Source organism: Harpegnathos saltator, unplaced genomic scaffold (assembly GCF_003227715.2).
Source record: "Harpegnathos saltator strain DR-91 unplaced genomic scaffold, Hsal_v8.6 scaffold810, whole genome shotgun sequence".
NCBI lineage: Eukaryota > Metazoa > Arthropoda > Insecta > Hymenoptera > Formicidae > Harpegnathos > Harpegnathos saltator.
Window position 1 is genome coordinate 443,818 of NW_020230661.1, and position 23,059 is coordinate 466,876.

At 43.1% G+C, this 23,059-nt stretch overlaps 1 protein-coding gene across 7 annotated transcripts in view; it reads right to left on the bottom strand.

Annotated features, from left to right (window-relative positions):
* Window positions 1-23,059, bottom strand: part of Nrx-1 (neurexin 1) — a 497,229-nt gene that overhangs the window by 267,673 nt on the left and 206,497 nt on the right. The gene's annotated exons all lie outside the window — the stretch shown is intronic.

Here is a 23,059-nt window from a genome sequence, read left to right on the forward strand (position 1 = left end):
AGTCGCTGTAACAAGTTCCAGAAGAGTCCCGTCATCTCCCCGGCGACATGCCTGTCGAGGAGAAAATCGGCGACAACGGATTTGTCAGGACGATTCGTTTCCTGCCTACCCGAACGGACCAAGCGACAGTGTATATGGTAGATTACCATTTTGATGTTTCGTCAAGATCTCTCTACAGGATATTGAAGCACGTCAACGTTGAATACGAATTGCAACTGGCGGTGGTTGCAAGTTACAGAAGGAATATAAAAAGAGGGACATTGGATGTGCATAAAAGATTTCAGGAGTTCTTAAAAATATCTACGGGTTATTGCATAAAAATATACTATTCAGTGGAAAGTTCAGTGGGAAATGATACTTAATTATGACATTTTGATTATAATAGCTCAAGGTTTTTCCACGGAGATATTGAAGCACGTGAACGTTGAATTGCAACTCGTGATGGTTGCAAGTTAAAAATAAAATGATCATATTTGTGTGTAGCGACAAAATATACATAAATTCGTCGAGAATTTTTAAACTCGATCATCGCTATGTTTATATCGAAAAGCAACGTCGCAAAGGGCGATATCGAAGTACTCAGTCGAACGATAACGAAACAGATACAAAGCGCTCGTCCAATCCGGCTCGTTCTACGCGCCTTCAGCAGATTACTCCTCCGCTCCAATCCACAGTAATAAGATTTTATCGTTATCGATAAAAGAGACGAAGGAACGGAAATCCGGGCGGCATCTGTCGCGACAGAGAGACAAAGACATAAGCGCAGCCATAATGCACAGTCGAGTTTCCCGACTGGAATCCATCGCGACGTCCAGCCGCCCTGCGCTCGGGCACAGTATACACAGTAGCGACACTCTCTTTGTCGGCACCTTTGATGTCAGCGTCTCCAGCAATGAATTGCACATGCGTAACCTTGTTACCTAACCAATGGCAAGCAGAATCTATTTGAGACTACAAACGCTTTGAACGCTAAAAGGAAGGCTATTATACGGTGTTCAAAGCATTTGCAACATTTAATGAATCGTACTCCATATGATTTAATAAAAATTTAAATAAATATATATACAGAGAGAGGAAAAGAGAGAAAGAGGGAGCAGAAGTTGAAATTAACAATTGTGACAGAAAGATGGTCTGCAAAAGCTGCTGAACTGATAAATTAGAGTGAGAGACATATAGTATATTTTTTCTGCGAGAAAGTGAGATAGAAAAAGATGTCTGTAACGCTTTTGGTTAGGTAACACAGCTGCGCATGTGCAGTTCATTTTTGGAGACGCGAGATTTGGAGAGTGTCGTTACTGGTTCGGACTCATCGGCGAGGGACCAACCGCGTGGCGTCCATCGAGCATTGCTTCTTGTTTCGCATCTCCGCAGCGCCTCATTCACGAGCTACGGCCCTGCAAAGTCCCGGCACGCTCGCGCTCGGTAACGCCGAGTCCACAGGCAGCGGCCGCTCGCGCGCGCAGGAGTGGGGTGAATGGCCGCGGGTGGGGTCGGCCAAGCCCTGACCAGCCTCAACGCGGAAGTAAACAAACGCCATGCATTCAATGATTCAGTCACGTAGCGCGTCCAAGCAGTGCGTCTGGAATGCAGCTTCCCCACTCACGCATCGCGTCAAGCACGGTCATTCAACTGCCGACACCCGCTCGGCAGGTGGCAGCACTGAGCGGCTCCGGCCATGCTGAAATGATCGAGCGCGTGCGGCTCATCGATGCACTCATCGATATCACCGGGATAGTTTTTTGGGAGGATTGCAGCGGCGGGACTGTCGCATTTTTGCCGGACGTCGCGGTTTCCTTTCGTAAGGGGGATTCGTCCGTGATATTTTCAAGCCTCGCGGTCGGATAATATCGATTGTCTCGTAGACAAAGAGGAGGTTCGCTGGAGGCTTCGGCAGGCTTCAGTTGACGGTATATCGTGAAACTCGGTTCGATAGTGTCGCAAAGCGTCAGTCTCTGTTTTTAACAACCCTAAATGCATCAGGAAAAAAGGAATAACGAGTAGAGCGTTTTTTTCTTTTCTACAGTAAGTTAATTTAATTTGTTTCGCGGAATTCTACAAGACGAAAAAGATATCCGGAGATTGCGGATTTGTATGAATTGAGAAGAGGGCGACGCGCTTTGCAGTTATACGATTGGAGGTGCGTTCATCGCGCCCAGTTTTAAGGACAAACTTTTAGAGATAGGAGGAGCAAGAGAGAGAGAGAGAGAGAAAGGGTGGAAATATGCACCGCAAGGAGTTTAATTAGTCAAAGCTTTGAATAAATTAAGACCACTCGCTTTACCGTGGAAGTTTTATCTGAAAGGACACGATCTTGGAGTTTTCCGTTGCTTCTGCTTGCCGCGCGTTAGAAGCGTGTTGACGTCAACGATCGAATGTTTACGGTAGGGATGTCGATTCGACGGTCGATACCGGCATTTGCCTGCCATATGTCGAGCTTTGCCGCCGAGAGATCGAGAGAGAGAGAGAGAGAGAGAGAGAGAGAGAGAGAGAAATTTTATATAATATTACTCGGACGATTTCCTGTTATATTCTGCGTGCTGCACAACCAACCGGCTCTTCTCTCCGCGAATCGGCCGGATGATTTGCGACGATAATGAACATTTCAATCGGTGCATTTGAGCCGGCGCGGCGGTGCGATCCTGGCGAGGCGCCAGCATCATTAAGGCCGTCTTACGGTCTTATCGCGCAACCGCCCGACTCGCGTTTACCTTTGTTTCGCGGCGCGATAACAATGGAAGATGGAAAATAACGGCGAGGATCACAAGAGCGAGACAGAGAACGAGAGAGATGATGAGAGAGAAAGAGAAGGAAGAAAGAGGGAGAGAGGAACGGAGGTGCAACTGTAACCGAAAGATCCCTCTCCCCCCCTCTCTCTCTCTCTCTCTCTCTCTCTTTCCCTCTCGAATGGAATCTCAAGATCCGATTAAGTGTCCCTCGTCTCAAGTCGGATAAAGAACGCCGGAGACTTGTTTGCCGCGAACGATGACGAGCCCGAAATGAGCGGATCTTGACGCTTAACGAGTACGGGATAGAAAACGGAGAGAAAATTGCGAACGCGAGGAAAGGACAGGTCCGAAGAGGGCGAGGGGGCAGGGAGAAGGGAAGTGCGTCGAGTCCCCGGAGAGAAAAGACTCTCTCAATCTCTCTCTCTCTCTCTCTGAAGCGATTTAGCCGGATCTGATTTTCGCTCGGCGATAGGCAAGCTTGAGAAGCGACTCGCGTTGCTTGTAACGGTCGTTACCGCTCACGTTACGTTTTCGTCAGCAACAACTCCCGCTGAAACGATGTTATTTCTTTCCCGTTTTTTGTTTCGCTTCTCTCTCTCTCTCTCTCTCTCTCTCTCTCTCTTTTTTCATTCGTCGTCGCGGCGACGCGATAACGCGAGATTACGTTTCGTCGCGGGTGTACGATATCGGATGTAATCGTTACTTTCGTCGCTACTTCGCCGTTACTTCGCTGCGGTCCGCGGCAGCGAGTTATAAAAAAGGCGTCGGACATTCGGCGAAATAAGTGACGGAAATTCGCACAGGAGGGAGGGGGGGGGTGGAAACGGCCAGTCGTTGCCTCTTGAGTTACGGCAACGATAACGAGTTATTTCTCGAAACGGCTGGCGGGGCAGCGCCAGCTCTCCGGTCGATCCGGCGCAATCGAACTCGTCGAAAGTAAAGCTTGACCGAGCAGCCGGCGGGCAGGCACGCATTCGGACTGCAGTAAGGCGGTCGTTATTTCTCATCGAACCGGCCGCCAAGGCGCGTTTGCTCCGGCTTTGCCACTCTCTGTAGGGACGCACCGTGCTGTGTTCGGCGTGCCGTGTTGTGCCGTTGTGCTTACTTGGTCATTGTCTTCCGCGAGTGTACAACGGCAGTTTAGCGGCAAGATTTATGGTAAGAGGGGCGCGCCCGGCGCCGCGCGCGAACAGCAGAGCGAGCGCGGGCGCGATTGATCGCGGGAGTGCGCCAGGTGCAGAATTACGCGGCACCCATTGCTGACTTCCTAATGAATGGCTGACGATTAATACGGATTAGCGAAGACGCGTATATCGGCGGCCCCCTCGCCCGGTCGCTCGGACGCGCGCACTTAGCCGCGATTTATGCGCGACTTTGTCAACGTATTGTTCGACGCCCGATAAAAGATGCCGGGCGAGGACGCGCGCGAGGACGGGCGTCTCGAGGAAGGAGGAGAAAGGGGAGCGTGCGCGACGACGAAGTCGGGACAGTTCACTTCCCTCTGCGGTACGTTCCAACGTCTCACCTGCTTCCTTTTAGCTTCCCCGCACTTTTTCGAGAACTTTCCGACGAAAAGTACGGGCTTTCTTATTCTACTGGCGAGTTTAACAAAAGCGTGTTCAATCGTTAATTGTTAATTGTAAAAATATTGCAAACAAACAAATAGTCAAAATTATAGCAATTCTTTTTTTCTTTTTAATGCAGTCTCCGCGATCATTTTTATGAAAATCATTGCGCAAGTTTCATTTTCACAGCACTTTAGCATGACTCTCTGTCGTTAACATTTTTTCCATAAAAAGAAGAAATGTGAAAAGTAACTGTAAATGTAAAAAGTAAAATGTAATTGTAAAAATTGTAATGTGTAAATGTAAAATGTAAAGTGCAATCTTTTTTATCCAAAAGAAATCCAAACAAATAGCCACTGTATATTTTCAAGATGGATCCATGTTTTTATATTTTTTGCCGCCACGTTGAGTCCGCCATCTTGAACTTTCAAAATCGAAAGAGGCAGATCCGGACTCAGCGAGCCGAAAAATTCCTGGACCGCACATTATCGAATATTTCTAACGCAAGGAATAATGTCTACTTAAAAACGTTAAGCCCAAAGTCATTCAGGCCGACCTCGATCTTGCGCGCGAGATCGATCCTACGAAGCGCAGGACGCGGTCCTCCTGCGTGTGTTGGCGCGACTTCACACCGAGGGAAAAAATGTCTGGCGCCTGCGACTACATTGAAGAGGAAAATCGGCTGAAAACAATGGAGCCTCATCAGAGCCGTGGAAATTTCGTTGGATAAACTGCCAACGCGTCAAGTTGAACGAGAATATGGAGTCCGATCGACGATCCAGGGATTTGCCCTGCAAAATGTGTGAACGAAACCGAAAGAAGTAGAACAGCTGATACGCTGTTTTCGCAGGCCCGAAATGGAGTTCGTTCAACTCATCTGCAGCATTTCCCCGATGGATACTCTCTTTTACGAAGTATAATGGCGCGGTGAAACAATTATAGTCAGGGAGGCCGTTATCGTTACTAAGTGCTACACATTAGGTGTTATCCGGTTAGTTTTGAGAGATTTTTTGTAACACGTTTATTTTTGAGAGACGTTAAATTATATTTTATTCAAAATATTTTCCATCGCTAGCTATAACTTTTTCCCACTTTTCGGGCAGCAAGTGAATTCCGCGATGAAAGAAATGTTCGTCCTTCGAAGCAATCCACTCATTGAGCCATTTTTGTATTTCTTCATATGACTTGAAGTGCTGGTCAGCAAGGCTGTGCTGCATAGATCGAAATGAGTGATAATCGAAAGGAGCACAGTCTGGTGGCGTGTTGTAGGACCTCCCATTGAAGTGCCGATAATGTATCCTTAACTGTTTTTACAACGTGCGGTCGAGCATTGTCAACAAAATCACTTTGCATTTTCTTTGAGCTATTACTGGATGTTTTTGCTTTACAGCGTGATTCAAGTTCGATTAATTGTTGTTGATAATGCATAGCAATGACGATATTTGATTGACGTGTAAACTATCTGAAACGGTTGATTTATTAACATTTAATGCTTCAGCTAGTTCTTGAAGCATCTGAGCTGAGTTTTCATCCAATGTCTGCAATTCGACATCTTCAAATTCTTCTTTCTGGTTGACCTGAACATTCTTTGTTTTTCAAATCGAATTCACCACGCCGAAATCGCTGATACCAGTACTCGCATGTTTTAACCGACGAAGAAAAGTCAGAATAAGTTTCTGAGATGAATCAGTGGGCCTCAGCAGAGCCGTTTTCTTCAGATGGAAACAATAAAGCAGTAAATGTCGAAAATGCTCTTTACCACGCTCCATTTTCAATCGCACAAAAAGTGTGGTTATGTTCACGATGCCATGTATCGAATTATTTGTAGAAATCCAAGTTTGTAGTAATCCAAGTTTTAAAATGGCGTACCAACTTTCAAAATATCTCTAGCATAAGGATTCCCAATCCATAGAGGTGCGAAAATACATTCTTGGGCGTGCGAGGAGAAGTAATCGTGATTAATAATGATTAAGATTATGAATTCTGGAATAATCCGGCATTTTTACCACAAAATTAGAAAAAATGTTATCAAAATTGTATATTTTTTACGTATCTGTACGTATATGTATGTATATTCATTGCGTATCACTATGCGAATCCCCACACCATGGATAATAATTTTATAATATTAATTTATAATATTAAAATGATAGTAAATTTCTATAAAGCAATACTATGTAATAATAAATTATTATAAATTAACTTCTTACCTTAGAACCCTAATAACTAATTTTTACACATATAATATATAAATAATTTTCTTTTTGTAAGGGGTGCGATGGTTCATTAATAAATTCTTAAGGCTGCGAAATACAAAAAAGATTGGGAAACCCTGCTCTAGTATATTTGTAGCTATAGCCATCTATATTAAGCTCTCAAAACTAACCGGAACACCTAATACCTTAACCTTAACGTTAATGACATAACGACCGTGTACACACTTATCGCTGCCACTCTGTCGCGGCGAACGATAGAAAAATACTGGCTGGGGCGAAGGTGACTGCGATTCTAATGAGATTCGTCGTTTCCCTTTTCCCTCTGCGTGTGCCGGCGATAAGAGTTCCCCCCGACATCACCGGAGTGCGCGCCGATCCGCTCTCGATTACACGGAATAATCGTAAAATTCGCAAACGCCTAGCCGGGCCGGGGGTTCGCGCGGCGAATTACAAGAGTCAGCAAAGAAGTCTCATAATAATCTCCCGCGTGTTTTCAACACGGATTTGCGCGCGCGTGCGCGAGTACAGCTGCTCGTCGCCAGCGGCTTCAGCGGAGAAATTGGATTTTTATCGCGGGCTAGGTCGAGGGATCACCGAGCGCGGCTTGTTCTCAAAGTCAGCAGGAACGACGTCGTCGTCGTCGACGAGAAACGAGAAGAGGAGCAGAACAGGAAGGGCGAGCGAGGGAGAAAGAAACAGGCGGGCGATGTTCCGTCGAGCCGAAGCGAAGTACCGCCGGCCATGAGCGCGAGGTAATTACCATAAAACGTGGCATTCCATGCTTGCGCACACACACACACACACGCGCGCGCGCGCGCACAGCGTCGCTCCGCCTAGATAATTACGCGATATCCAGCAGATTGGTGTACCGGGCTTGGTTTTGCTCCATTGGGGATCATTTGGCACTTCGTGGCGTCTCGGTCGAATCGATCGGCCGATTTCGCGGCGCTCGCGCGTATAACGTAAGTGCCGGATAATTAACATGAACCGTGCGCGCGCGCGCGCGCGCACGCACGTACGCACGAGTGAAGTGTTCGCCGCGTCGTCGTCGTCGTCGCCGTCGTCGTCGTCGTCGTCGTCGTCGTCGTCGTCGTCGTCGTCTCTCGCGAGAATTAAATTCACGGCGGCTGAAGCTTGGGCTGGGAAAGGAGCAGGAAAAAAGAACGCAAGAAGAAGGGCTCGAACCGTGAGCGCGGCACGAGATGAACTTACGGGGGGTGAACTTCCGAAAGCCATACGCGCCCTGTTAACATGAATTTTGACGAGAGAGTGCTGCGGGTGATCTCAATCTCGTGCCCTTAAGCGCTTTTCCACCGACGAAGAAACTCAATGCTGAGAACAAGCTTAAATAACGCCATGCATAGTATATTACTCTCGGCAATATTACGCTGTTCCGCCGGATGTATAAATACACGTATTGATTAATAAATCTGTCGCTGTCAAAATGTGTGAAAGATGTCGCCGTTTTACCGGGTTCTAAATTAGAAGTGACTACGTTGCGGTGGGTTGCGTTAGGTGAGGATAGGACAAATATTCATTTGCTGCTACGTATAAACATCACGGATTAATTTGACAAAGTAGTGTAACGTATACTAATTGCGGTAAATGATATTTAAACAGTATTGGCGTTAAATTTATGGCAAATAATCATCGTGTGGGCGATCTCTGGCAAAATTACACAAATGGGCGCATGTTGATAAATTAATAAATAATATTTATATAATATTTATAATTAAGCAATTAATAAATATATCTGATCATGACATAATAATAAGTTTAGGTTATTATTAGTAAACAAGTTAGTAAATTTCAAAAGCAAAAACAATGCAGTTTGATAATTAAAGTTTATTACTTCAGTAAAAAATAAAAAAACAAATAATTTCTTTTCAAGTTGACGAAAAAGAGAACAATCATTTTCCTATGCACACTGAGGAGCTACTTAAAGCCAGTTTGCTCTGACCGCACTTTCCTTTCCGAAACTTCAGTAAACCAAAAGGTATTTAAAAATAAAAACAATGCAGTTTGATAATTAAAGCTTATTACCTTAACAAAAAACAAGAAACAAATTCTCTTTGAATTAACAACAACAAAAATAAACATTTTTCTATGCGTACTGAAGAATATAATTAAGAGGTGAATTATATGCGGAGCAGGCTGTCTTCAAGGCTATTTTTACGAATTTTTTTAACAGAAAATGTATATTTTTAACAGAAATGGTAGGATCAACGGATTTAAAATTTTTACAGTGTATTCATTAATGTTCAAAGTATAAAATAAATTTGTTACTATCTATATGGAAAGTACACATAAAATGTTAAACGCGTTTATTTGGAAACATCGTTTTCTTAAACTGTCTACACGATTACGCAAAAACTATTGAACCGAATAATTTGAAATTTTGACAGTAGACATATAGTTTTCGCCCCTACCTTGAACACAGTTATATTTTATTTTATATTCATTTTTTTAAACATGATTACGAGTTGAAAAAATTTTCATTTTCGATATTTTTTTGTATTCCAGCCATTATTTTTCCAAATTTGGCTTTCGACAACAAATATAGAGCTCGCAAACGATGACTGCATTTTTACCTATAATTACAGATTAGATCGGTTCTTGTAATTCAATAAAATTTATTTTATACTTTGAACATTAATAAATACACTGTGAAAATTTCAGGTCCATTGATCGTACCGTTTCTGTTAAAAAAATTCGTAAAAATAGCCTTGGAAATAGCCTACCGCATGCAATTCCCCCTTAGGTTTTTTCGATTTGACAACAAAAATATTTTATCTTACAAAGGAACAAGACAAATGAAATATTAAAAAGTTATATGTGATATTGAATTTATCAATTGAAACATTCAGAGTAAAAGTCCCGACCGTGTTTACGAAAAGTTAATTACGTGCGCGTTTAACCCTTAACATCCTGAATTAATTTACCTAAGACCTTCTTTAACCTTCTATTAAATTTTTATGTAATTGATTAGCTTCTGGCATATTGTAAACATGAGGATAGGTTTTAAGTATACTGTCAGGATATAAAGGGTTAAAGTCAACCTGCTCCTACTTAAGGGTTTTAACCGTGGCTTTTCGGAACTTTATCCCGGTGGGGAAACGCGCGCGACACGTTGATAATTTTTCCGACTCGTCGGCAAATGTCGCGCTGATACCGACGACGAGTCGGCCCGCGATTGATCTCGCCGGTCGATGAAAAACATGCTATATATTCACGATGTCTAATGTCTTACGTCGTTGGCTGGTGGATCGTGGAAGCCGAAGCGGGCCGATAACGCCGGTGAAGGGAAATAACACTGGCGAAAAGCCCGATATCGGGCGAACGTAACGCGCAGTATCGACGTTACCGTAAAAATCGCGACGTCGTCGGCGAGGCACGTCGCTCGTGGAAACTCCGCGTTCGTCGTCGGAGCTTCTCAGCGCGCGGTCTCTCCTCGCTGCGCTCTTCGATCTCATTCGGAAACGCACCGCGTCAGATTACAACATCGTCGCCGTAGACTATCGCGATCATCGCGCCGCGGCTCTCAATATTTCGGCGCGCGCGTCGCGCTGAGGTGTTAATCGATGCAACGCGTTACTCTCGAAACAGGATTTGTTGCTCTTGACGTAACACCTTCCGCCGTCTCGCGGCTGCTAATTAATTTATCGACGACGCCGTGAATAATTTGCGCCCCGCGCGCTCTTTTACTCGTCTCCCGCGAGATGCTGTCGCTTAAGCAACGATCAACCATTTGAAATTCGCACTCTCGCCACGCGTTCATTAAATTGCAACTCGAAATTTCCGTCGGATCTATTAACCCTTTGAGACATAGCGGTAAGTACACTTACCATCTATTTATTCTCACATTTGCATGAAATATTTCATATTTGAAGGATTCTTGTCGAATTTCTTGCGTTTTTTTAGTTTCTTATATGATGTAGGAACGTACATGAAAGGTCGAAAAGTGTTTTGCATAAGTTGTCCATTTATTATAAATAAACAAAGTGTGAAAAATACATATTTTTACAGAAAAATATAATTTTCCACGAATTATGAGTGAATTTTTTGCTCAAAATCAAGATCTGGGGATTTTTTGGGTCGCTGATTACGAATCTGAGGTCCAAATTCCAAAATTAATTTTCCAAGATGGCGGATCATAGAATTTTTATTAAATTAGCTAAAATTGTACTCTGGTTAGTTTTTGAGATCGCTGATTACGAATCTGAGGTTCACATTCTAAAATTAATTTTCCAAGATGGCGGATCATAGAATGTACATAAAATTAGCTAAAATTGTACTCTGGTTAGTTTTTGAGCTCGCTGATTACGAATCTTAGGCCCAAATTCTAAAATTTATTTTCCAAGATGGCGGATCATAAAACTTTTATATGATTAGCTGAAATTGTTGAATTTGGTTAGCTTTCAAGGTCGCTGATTTGTAGCCGCCATCTTGAATTTTGAAAATATAATAACGGATTCGCCATCAGCGATCCTAGAAACCCCCGTATATAAATTTTCTTGTGATTCGGATTTTCTGAAAAATACGTACCTCAAAGGGTTAAATGACATAATATTATGCCGTTGGAGGAAGAAAAGAAAGAGAGGGGGAGAGAGGTGGAAAATTACAATACGCATCGAAGTAGCGAAGAGAAATGTTAGATTACGTTAACATAACATCTCCGACCACTTCCTAAAAGCCAAGTCTGTCCCGTTTCGTACGGAGCGACGAGGCGGCGAGGAGACTCGTTTGTTTAGCTTAAGTTTCCGGAAACTCGCTAGCCGGAGCAGAATAAACCGTATTGATGCTTAAGCTTAAGGCAGTGGAGATGCGGAAGTATATACGGTTTAATAAATCTCACGACGGCTCGAGGACACGCGGATAAAACCCAAGGACGCCGTCCGATTTATTTAGTTCCTGCACTTTCGAATCCTTCCACGTTGCATTGGTCGTGCATTTAAAGGATTACCAGGCTAATCCGCGCAAACGGTCCGCACATTTTTGCCGCTCGAAAGGCGCCGTGTCGTCAGCCCTCTGAAGAGAGGGGGGGCAGTCGGCGATTCCCCGCTGTCCCGCCGTAGATATATTAGGAGTGTAACTTGGTTTTGAGAATTTTTTTCTCAAAAATTGATTTACTCAAATAAGGTAATGTCAAATAAACACCTTAATAAAAATATTCTCCTTCGTTTTCTACAACCTTTTCCCATGTTTTTGGCAAAAGATGGATTCCGCAACGATAAAAAGATTCCTCTTTGAAGTCGATGCAATTTTCAACAAATTTTCGCACTTGTTCGAAGTTATGAAAGCGTGTGTCCTCTAGAGCATGTTGCATCGACCGGACCGAGTGATAACCGGATGGAACAATATCTGGTGAATACGCGGAATGCGGTAAGACTTGTCATTCCAGCTCTAATAGCGCTTGCTTCGCTGATAATGCAACATGAGGTCGAGCATTGTCGTGAAGAAGGATCACTTTGCGTCGTTTACTCGCAATTGCTGCTCCTTTCTGGATCCAATCGCTTCAATTTGTACAATTGTTGTCGATAACGATCAGCGATGACAGTTTCATTCGGATTCAACAGTTCATAGTTCACAACACCTACCAAATACCTTTGAAGAGCAATGCCTTTGAACTGTGAATATTGCGCCTCGAAATGGATGTTGGCCTGGATCAATTCATGATTTTTTTCGTTTGGGATTATCGAAATAGATCTATTCTTCATCCCCAATAACAATTCGATATTCGATAAAACTCTTGATTTTTGTCTGACGACCAACGATATGCCAATGTTCAACCAGTTCGCAATGGTATTTTCCGATTATTGACGTGGAACCCATTTTTCTTCTTCGTGAATCGTTCCCGTATCATATAAATGTGTACGTTTAGTAACTATTGTAGGATCAACATTTAATGCTCTGGCAAGTTCTGAAGTGGATTGTGCTGGATTTTCGTCCAATAATGCTCTGCATTCTCAAGTTGTTTTGGTTGTCCCGAGCGATCTTTGTCGTTATTGAAATCACCGCTTTCGTTTAAACCGATATTCACCTGCCTTAATTGATGGAACAACACCACAAGTTTCTATCAGGATTCTATGACCTTCAGCCGCCATTTTCTTCTAATTAAAAAACAAAAGCGATGCATGCGGAAAATGCTCTTTAGGAAGCTCCATTTTTAAGATGGTATTAACATAATTTTTATTGCGTCTATTGTTAGTAAATGGCTAACTATCATGGATCAATATTAAAGCGTTAAGAAACAATAGCTGTGATTGGAATGTCTTGCAAAATCCTCAAAATTAAATTACACTCTTAATGCAAAGTTCGAGAACGCCTTCAGTAACACGACGTGTATCAATTTCGCGCGCGAAGCAATCGCATTCTCTTTTTCCCGCCTGACTTCTGAATTGATGTCGATAATTTCTCATTTCTGATTTAATCGTAACCAAAGAGGGAGAGAGAAAGGGGGAGAGAGAGAGAGGGAGAGAGAGAGAGAGAGAGACAGAGAGGAGAGGAAAAGTGGCCGCGGCTCCTTCTCGCACAAATTGCATAGAAATCCCGCCCGCATCGTAAACATAACCGTAGAATTCGACCCTCTTTGTTCCCGACTGCAGAGAATATTGTAGCCCGCGGGAAAATAGCTTAAAACAATAAAGCTCTTTATCTGCGTATCGTTGTTGAAGACAAAGTTCTTCGGTATTAAAGCCGAGAGCCGAAGAATGTAGCCGGTTCTTTTCTGAACGTTCCGACGAAAACACAGCGGAGAAAACTGCGCACGACAACCCTGTGCGTTAAATATTAATACACTCATGACGCACGCGCGTCCTGCCGATATTTTCGTTTCATGGAGCGCGGGGGGGTGGGAGGGAGGGGGGAGGGGAGGAATCTTGCCGAAATTGACCGAAGAAGCGCACACGGCGTGGGTAGCATCCAATTTCGATCGGGTCATTCTCCGCCCGCGCGTCCCTTTCCCGCTCCTCGCGGTTGTTCGCTCGTCTTGTTTAAATTTTCGCAAAGGGAGAAAGAGAGAAGGGAGGATGAAAGAGAGAAGGGAGGATGAAGGACACACAGGGAAGCGCGAGACGCGCTTTGCACGTGCCGTTATCATCACGGCTGCGTTATTACGGCGAGCAAGTCGCCGCTTTCGGGCGACGGCAGTCCGCAATTGCGAGACTCCATCCGGCTTGGTAGAAAAAGCGCTACTTGAAATTCATGGGCGGGCAGTTGGTCGGTCGGTCGGACGGCCGGACGGTCGGTCGGTCGGCCACGTCGACCGGGCGTCTTTCGCAGTCGCGTCAAAGGAGCCGGCGAGAGGTACGACGGTCTCTCCGCGGCGGCATTTTCCGGTCGGTATCATGAACCGGCTCAAGCTATCGTATTAGCATGTATATTGCGTCACGTCGGCGCGACACATGACGACATCGCTCACCGGGAACTACCAAGGTGGTGTGTACGAACCGCCGTTTTACTATCGCACGCTCCGTTGCGGCCGGCGCGGCGCGTCGGGAGCTCTTAATGCGCGGCCATCCCTCGCCTGCCCTCCTCGCCCCGTCGCCCCCCCCCCCACCGCAGCATCAGCTTCAGGAGCAAACTCCGTGCAAGGGACGGACGGACACGCGCGAGCGTCCATCCGAACTTGGCGATTACGTACGCGCCGCGAGCGATCGCCCGCCGCTCGCTCGAGAAACGCGAAAATCGGGCTATGCGGTGGTGCGTTGCTCCCGGATATTCCCCCCCCCCTCCATCCCTGTTACCACGTCCGTGTGTCAGCCGCATGAAGTTGAGTCTGAAGACATTAGCTACGGGTGGAGTTCGGGTCCGACCGTTACATCGTTCGTTCGATCGTCCGTTCGTTGCTTCGACGCTCCTTCGCGCCGGTCGTTGACGAGTGGAATAATTAGCGTTATCCATTTCACGGGAGAGGGGGGAGGACGCTACCTGGTATTATACCGAAATGGAATTCTCCGATACCCGCGTATCTCTGAAATTACTCTGGACATACTCGGGCATTTGGTATGCAGTTTGTTTATTCTAATCCTTCCGTTTATTCTAACCCTGTCTTTGCATTTTTTCCTCAGGTTCTCCCACACGAGTGAAACTATTCAGGTGAGGTGGACGGAGCGTGGATACTTTGCGAGGTGTTTGCTTTTTACACATCGGGATACGTGTCAGGATATTAGGAGGTTAAATTGGCTCTGGTCCCTATAGCAATAGATTGCTTTAGTAACAAGTTAATGGTTAGTACAAATGTTGAAATTTGGCAACACGTTGAAAGATTTATCATTTCTTTATGACGTATGACAGTTTGCACACTATTGTTACTGATAGTTTCGTTATTTATACGCGTCTATTGGGAGTACAAATAAGTTTCCGCCGTTTTCTATCAAAAATTAGGAATGTATTGTGAAAGAACGGTACATTACGTTTTATTCAAAGTATTGTCCATCACTAGCCACTACTTTTTCCCATCTTTTTGGCAGCATTCGAATACCACGTCGGAAGAACTCTTCATCTTTTGAGGCTATCCACGAATCGACCCAATTTTTAGTATCTTCATATGATGTAAAGCGCTACTTAGACAGGCCATGTGCTATCGACCGGAACAAGTGATAATCGGAAGGGGCAATGTCTAGTGAATACGGCGGATGGGGTAGGACTTCCCAATTAAGTGTTTCCAAATAGGTTTTGACCGGTTTTGCAACATGTGGCCGAGCGTTGTCATGTAGGAGAATAATTTTGTCGTGTCTGGAGTAGTAATGGGCGCGTTTTTCCTTGAGTGCTCGGCTCAATCTCATTAATTGTGTTCGGTAGAGAGCTCCAGTAATGGTTTCGCTCGGTTTGAGCAACTCATAATACACGACACCAAGCTGATCCTACCAAATACACAGCATGAGTATTTTTCCATGGATATTCGGTTTGGCTGTCGATGTTGAAGCATGGCCAGGTGGTCCCCATGATTTTCTCTTCTTTGGGTTATCGTAGTGGATCCATTTTTCATCACCAGTAACTATACGATGCAAAAAACCCTTTCTTTTATGCCTGACAAGCAGCATTTCACACGTGCAAAATCGGCGTTCAACGCTCTCGGCTTCAGTTCATATGGAACCCAATTTCCTTGTTTTTGAATCATTCCCAACGATTTTAAACGATGTGAAATTGCTTGTTGAGTCACTTCTAATGTAAGTGCAAGTTCTTCTTGCGTTTGGCACGAATCTTCCTCCAATAATGCTTCCAATTCCGTGTCTTCGTACACTTTCGGCCTTCCACTACGTTCTTTGTCTCCCACGTCAAACTCACCGTTTTTAAACTGTTGAAACCACTCACGACAACTTCTCTCACTTAAAGCAGTCTCACCATATGCTTTTACAAGCAATCAATGCGTCTCAGCTGCAGATTTCTTCAAATTAAATAAGTAAATCAAAAGTTCCCGCAAATGACGCTTATTCGGCACAAAACTTGACATTTTCGCACGAAAAAAATTATGTGATGCTGATACGGAGTGACTAATACTTTAAGGTTATGTTGTTACCAGATGTCCAAACTTACGATATTACGTTTTACATCTGACAATTTCAACATAACCTTCTGGTGGGGTCATCTTTTGTCAAACGGCGGAAACTTATTTGTACTCCTAATAAAATGGATCGTACAAAATTGCATTTTCGACATTCATTACTTTTTTTGTTTGCTTTGAATAAATCGGCAACTGAAGCTCGTGAAATGCTTGTTACAACTCATGCTGATCAAGCTCCATCGTATTCCAACTGCAAATTTTGATTTCAACGATTCAAAAGTGGTGATTTCGATTTGAGTGACAAAGAACGTACTGGTCAACCAAAAAAATTTAAAGATTCTGAATTGCAAGCATTATTGAATGAAAACACCGCTCAAACGGAAAAACAGTTGGCTAAACAATTCAATGTCGATAAATTAACAATTTCTAAACACCTACACGCCATGAGAAAAATTCAAAAGGAAGACAAATGGGTTCCACATGAATTGAGTGAAAGTTCCATTGCAAATCGTCTAAATATCGCCATGTCTTTGCTTGCCAGACAGAAAAAAAGAGTTTTTACGGCGAATTGTAAATAGAGATGCAAATTGGATTTATTTTGATAATCCAAAGCGAAAAAATCATGGGTTGATCCAGGACAACCATCAACATCGACATCAAAACGGAACATTCACGGTCACAAAGCGATGCTCTGTATTTAATGGGGTATGGAAGGTGTACTATGAGTTTCTAAAACCGAATGAAACAGTTACAGGAGAGTGATACCGGCAATTGAACAAATTGAATGATGAATTGATGCAAAAAAGGCCAGCGATAGCCAGCAGCGATAAACGCAAGTGATTCTTCTGCACAATAATGCTCGCCTACGTGTTGCTTCCATCGTAAAACAAACATTGTTAAAGTACGAATGGGAAATCTTTCCGTGTACCCAGCGTACTCTTCAGACTTAACACCATCTCATTGCCATTTATTCCGATCGATGCAACACTTTGTTTTAGCAGATACACACTTCAATAATTACGACGATGTGCAAAAATAGGTATCTGATTGGATTGCTTCGAAAGACAGATCGTTCTATCGTCGCGGAATCGCTACGTTGCCAGAAAGATGGGAAAAAGTCACAGCTAACGACAGAAAATATTTTGATTGATGTAAATTTAACCATTTCTTTAAAATAAAGATAAAAAATTGACAAAATAAGACCAGAATTAATTCAATCTTTTAATAAAATATAGAATACTCGGCGAAATGTCACTTTTCGTTTATTTTACCCTTCGACACTTCTGCATCCAAATTCACACAATTGCTTCTTTGCATCCGCGGAATTACTCTCGTGTGTTTGAGCAGTCAGAAAAGAACTGTATCTGCGCGATGACACGAGGGGTGTTCAAAAAGTTCCGGGAAGATGGTTATTATTAGAGAAAACAGAATGCAATATTTATCAGGTTGGACAGAAGGTCTTTTCGCATTTTATGCAAAAGGGCAAAATTTGCTTTTCATGAAAAGCGCCTTTAATTTTATTATCAATATAGTCTTCGCCTTGTCTAATGACCTCCTCTTATCGATCCACAAGCTTGAAAATTCCGTCCTTGAAAAAGACACTAGTCCTGGAATTAAAGAAAAGATCCAACTCTCTTTGGACTTTATTCGCCGAGTCGAATTTCTTTCGGTTAAGAACATTTTGCAGGGGTCTGAAAAGATGATAGTCGGATGGCGCGAAGTCAGGAGAGTACAGTGGATGCTCGAAAAGTTCCCAATTGAGCTCTCTGATTTTTCTGATGTAGATGTGCTCACATGGGGGCAAGCGTGTCCTGGTGAAAGAGGATACCTTTACAGTGAACAAGTTGAGGTTGAAGTCTTGAGTTCTGTCTGAACTCTTTTCAGCTGCTGACAGTGTAGGTCCATATTAGTCATTTGGTTTCTCGATGGGAGCTCATAGGAGTGCTCTGGGCTGAACTTCCAGCTCACAGCAACCTTGTTTTTATTACCACATTATCATAGAAGATCCATTCTTCGTTGCGCGTAACCAAGAAAAAGTTTCTTGCGATGTCGGTTGAACAGTGTAACGCATTTGGAGATGCGGTCAAGCTTGTTCCTCTCGCTCAATGTATGCGGCACTCACTTGTTCAGTTTTGACACAAAGCCAAGTTGATGGAAGCTGTTGACGATGGTTCCGTGAGCTACCTTGAATTCTGCCTCGAGCTCGCGAGTGATAATATCCGGAGTTTCTTTGATTCCGCTTCGCAAGCGCTCGTTGTCGACGATCGAAGGTCTTCCAGACCTAGGCTCGTCCTCCGAGTTAAAATCACCATTCCGAAATTTCGATAGATCTGAGACACCCCTTTTAAATTCATATGTATGAACAAAATTGACCTAATTTGTTGCTTTGAAAGCTCCATTTTGCGATTTTTTTGTTAACTCACAATAACTCGCAGACGTTCTCCATCCGCAACGCGCGGCGAGGTTAGATGAATTCAAAACAATCGCCCTTTCCTCTGCTTTGTGTGGTTTGTTTTGAACGCAGACGCGCCAAGTAAGGTAATTTAAAATACAACATGGCTTTCTGACAAACCTGGTATAATTAATTAATACGAATAAACTCGTTTTATTAGGTTTTTGCGACAGTATGATACTTATACGTGGTGTTGTGTCAATTTAAAATTACCCTCATATGGAATATGGATTCATTTAAATTTGAGATGCACGCTAACATTAAATTCGCTAAATGGGGTCGGGAAAAATACTATTATACCCGATACTATTAAGGCCATCACAGATGTTTGTAGAGACAATGCAGCAAAGAAAAGCACTCTTCATGAATAGATTAATCGTTTGAATGAGGATCGAAAGAACATCAGAGACGACAGTCGCAGTGAGAGACCGTCAACTTCAGTTTCTGAGAGAAATATCCGTGCCGTGGAAACGATAACGAAAAGCGATAACCGAATAACAGTGCAAACAGTATCCGAGTAGAAAAATTACTAGGGCTCTGATAAGGGCCTGATAAGGGCCTGATTATTTTTCTCTAATATTAATCGGGCCATAGTAAGGATAAAAAGACAAGGGTTTTACAAGATATGTAACAAATGCTTTAATGGATCCTTATAAGACAATATTATAAGGGCCTTATAAGGTAATATTAATAGAACCTTATAAGAAAATATTTTTATTATTGTTTGAGTAAAAATATTCGTTCCTTTTATTCCAAGAAATTTAGACTGTAATTTCTTTATTTCTTTATAACCTTGTTAGTATACAACAAGAATTTTTTATTTTAAAAATATAACATACTTTATAATAAAATATTCTTTAACACATTTATAATAAAGCATTCTTTACACATAAAAATCCTACTACTGTTTTTATTAAAGTTTGCTGCATTTCAAAACGAAGGCAGTACTAGAAAAATCCTTGGAAGAGACTAATGAATATGGCAACTAATAAAACTAATAAAATTTGTTTTTAATTGCGGTATAATTAAAAAATCTTTAAAAGAACCAGATAGAGCGTATCTACTAAAACAATGCTAAACTACAATTTTATTACACGCTTCAGATCATATTAATTTTTTATAACAAAACTTGATTTCGTATATCTAAAGCATCCTTAAAAAATCCTTCTGAGGCCCACATCGGTTTTCCATGTTAAAACGTTATTTCGTAAAATCTAAGGCATTCCAAAAAGATCCATTTCAGGGCCTCATATGGTAATAATGAGGCATCCTTTTTAGAGCGTCCTGCTTTCAGCCTCATCGGGATTTTTTGCTGCATAAGGATGGCCCTAAGAATTTTTTACTCGGGTAGCTGATACTTTAGGTATATCCGCAGGACCAGGATATTTGAAAAATAAAGCGCTCCATTCAATTTACAGTTTTTTATCTACATTTTCCGGGAACTTTTTGAACGCCCTACGTGCGTGTTTTGTAATAAAGTGTATAAAATGTATAAAATTTGCTTTTGATGAAGAAAAAAATAATTTTGGAAGTTCAATTAGAACATTACAAATTATACGCTGAGATAAAGGTACGCATAAACATGAACCAAGTGGACATAAACACGAGCACACATCTCTGGGAACTTTCCGAACGCCCTACGTCCTTACGTCCTCCCACTGAAGATTTTTCTTATTCTGCTTACTCGCGGCAGCCGGAGGCAGCCGGGTTATTCTGACAACATTAGCGTGATAATAGACAGTCACAGGTGTCTCGATAGAACTTCAGCTCTCGCGACACGTCATAATGGCGAAAGCGATTAAAGGTACCAGCGCGAGAGCATGCTTCGCACCGGCGGGGTAAGGCGTGCGAACAAGTTATTAGAGGAAGACAGAGGTGGGAGCGGAGAGACAGAGAGAGAGAGAAAGAGAGAGAGAGAGAAAGAGGAGAGAGAGAGAGAGAGAGAGAGAGAGAGAGAGAGAGAGAGAGAGAAAGAGAGAGAGAGAGAGGGTTAGAGAAAGGAAGAGAGGAGAGACGAAACACACCGATTCCACGCATGAGCGCATGACGCTGCGCGGTATTCGCAGACGGAACACGGTGCTGGAAATTACCAGTTGTACTTGGGCGCGCGCGAACAACCGGGCGATTTTGCACCCGGCTACGAACGGGCCGGGTATATCGAGTTCTGCGAGTGGCGGAACTCTCCGGCGCGGCAGCCCGCCGATGCATTTTGTCGTGACCACCAGTGGCGTGGACGGGTACTCGCTCGCATAACAGACGTGACGGCAACTATGCGCGGCCGAGGACTTTCGGGGCTCGATCCCGCGAGAATGCAGCCGAATTCAGCCGCCCTGCGCTCTCCCCTCCCCCTCTCTCCTCCTCCTCTTTCGGAAAACTTGGTGACACGTGACGCGAATGCGAGCACCGCCTATTAAGATTCGTTAACCCCCCCCTCCCCCTCCACCCCCCTGTTGCTGGATAAATTAACTGTTCCGGCTGGTCGGACGAGATCTCGTTGAGACGACCTTTTCTCGCGGCCTTACGTGAAAACCTCTGTTCTTTAGCGAGTAAGCAAAAGTCAGACGAGAACTCGGCGGCGAGAAATGATATCTGGTCCTGTCGCGAAGGAAACCAAAAGAAACGTTCGTCTAAATATTCGACCGGCCGCTCGTTGAGACTCAGCTGGAAATAGCTTCACTGACAAGTCAAACTGTCCAAGTAATGCGCTGTGATATTTCTTGAAATTTACAATGTGGAGGTGCACAAATGTGGAGGAATAAAAATATTAAGGTCACGTCTTTCTATTTTTGCCCGTTTTTAGTTTCAGAGGTTTTATTTATTGGTATTTCATTACCCTGCGATTTTCGCGCTTCTGTCATCAATCAAGTGTAAAAAATGCATAAGAAACAAAATTGAATGAAAAATATAAACGTTTTTTTGGGTCGCAGATTGAATATGAATAAATATGAATAAATGCTCAATGCACTTTGATTTGAATGCACATCGTGCAACCTTCACGCGGCACGCGGTGCGGTGGGTAGTGCTAATATGTAGTGTAATTTTCAAGCCTTCTAACTCTCTCTAAAAGCATTTCACAAAAACCCACTTATTTTAGCGCTTTGGAAAGCTTTAGAGATAAGCTATGCAATGAGTTTATAAAAAATCGGGGTTCGCCTCGGGGTTCGCGTTTAAAAATTTCAGATACCATCTGCGATTTTCAGAATGTCGAATATTGTGGAGCAAAGAGTTCGCCTTGAATTTAGTTTTCGACGAAATTTCTTGTGCCGGCGCGTTGAAAATGCTACAAAAAGCATTCAACAATCTTCGGAGTGGCGCTGCGAAAATGAGGCAAGCCTCCAAAAAACTACGCCAGAGTCAGCCAAGATTAAGGCAACGCTAACAATGGCGATGTGCATTCAAAATTCCTTCCGGAGGGCGAAATAGTTAATAAACATTACTACTTGGGTGTTATGAGACGTCTCAGAGAACAAATCCGTAGAAAAAAGCCCAATTTGTGGGAAGACAACTCATAGATTTTGCATCACGATGATTCACCATCGCACACTTCGCTCTTCGTACGTGACTATTTGGCCAAACACTCGACTAACATCGTTCCGCAAACGCCAAATATGGCACCCTGTGACTCTCTTCTCTTCCTCAAACTCAAATTATCGCTAAGCGTTTTGAGACGATTGAGGCTAAAAGACGACTGACAAGGAACATCCGCGAACTGTGTCTTCGATTTCGACGAAACTTGGCATATTTGTAAAGTAGCCAAAAATGAGAGACCTATATCTTTTTTATCGGCAATGGCTCAGATTTAAGAGATGAGACTGTCCTTCAAAGTTTCATCCCCTTTATGCTATCTCGATAATCATTGCAGATAGGAAAAAACTTTTTAAACAAAAATTATACAGCATAAAAAACCGTACAATTTTTGGTCGTAAAGTTTTTTTCCCATCTGCAATAATGATCGAGATAGCATAAAGGGCATAAAGCTTTGAGGGGCAGTTTCACCCCTTTAGCCTGAATCATTGCTGATAAAAAAAATATGAGTTGTTCTTGGCTACTCTACAAATATACCAAGTGTCGTCGACAAATCGGAGACACACACTTCGTGAATGTTCCTTAACTAAAAGAAAACTCGCTGAAGGAACTTAAGGGCACACCAAAATAAGTTTGTGAGAAGTATCTTGAAATTTGGATTAAGCGTCGGCATATGTGCGTTGCATAGAATGGGAACTATTTTGACGGCGACGAAATAAATTTACCTGAACAATTTGATACATTTTATTGCCCAATTCCAGGTACTTTTTCAGCAGACGTATGCAATGAAATTTTCATACGCTCTGCAAATAACGGAAGGTCTATTGCACGATCTGAGTATTTCTCTTTCCGTTGAACGATTTTTCATTTTTAACTAAGCAATAGACGCGAGGCGAGAAACTATATTACTCGTACAATTCTCTCCTACAATTGGTATTCGAAAACCGATCGCCAAAGTTTTTTTCGCTTGCAGTTTATTCGTTGTTCTCGATATGGTAAATACAAATTCTGATCGCCGATATCTATTATGCGCGTTAACACTTTAACGCCTACTGGTAACTATAGTTACC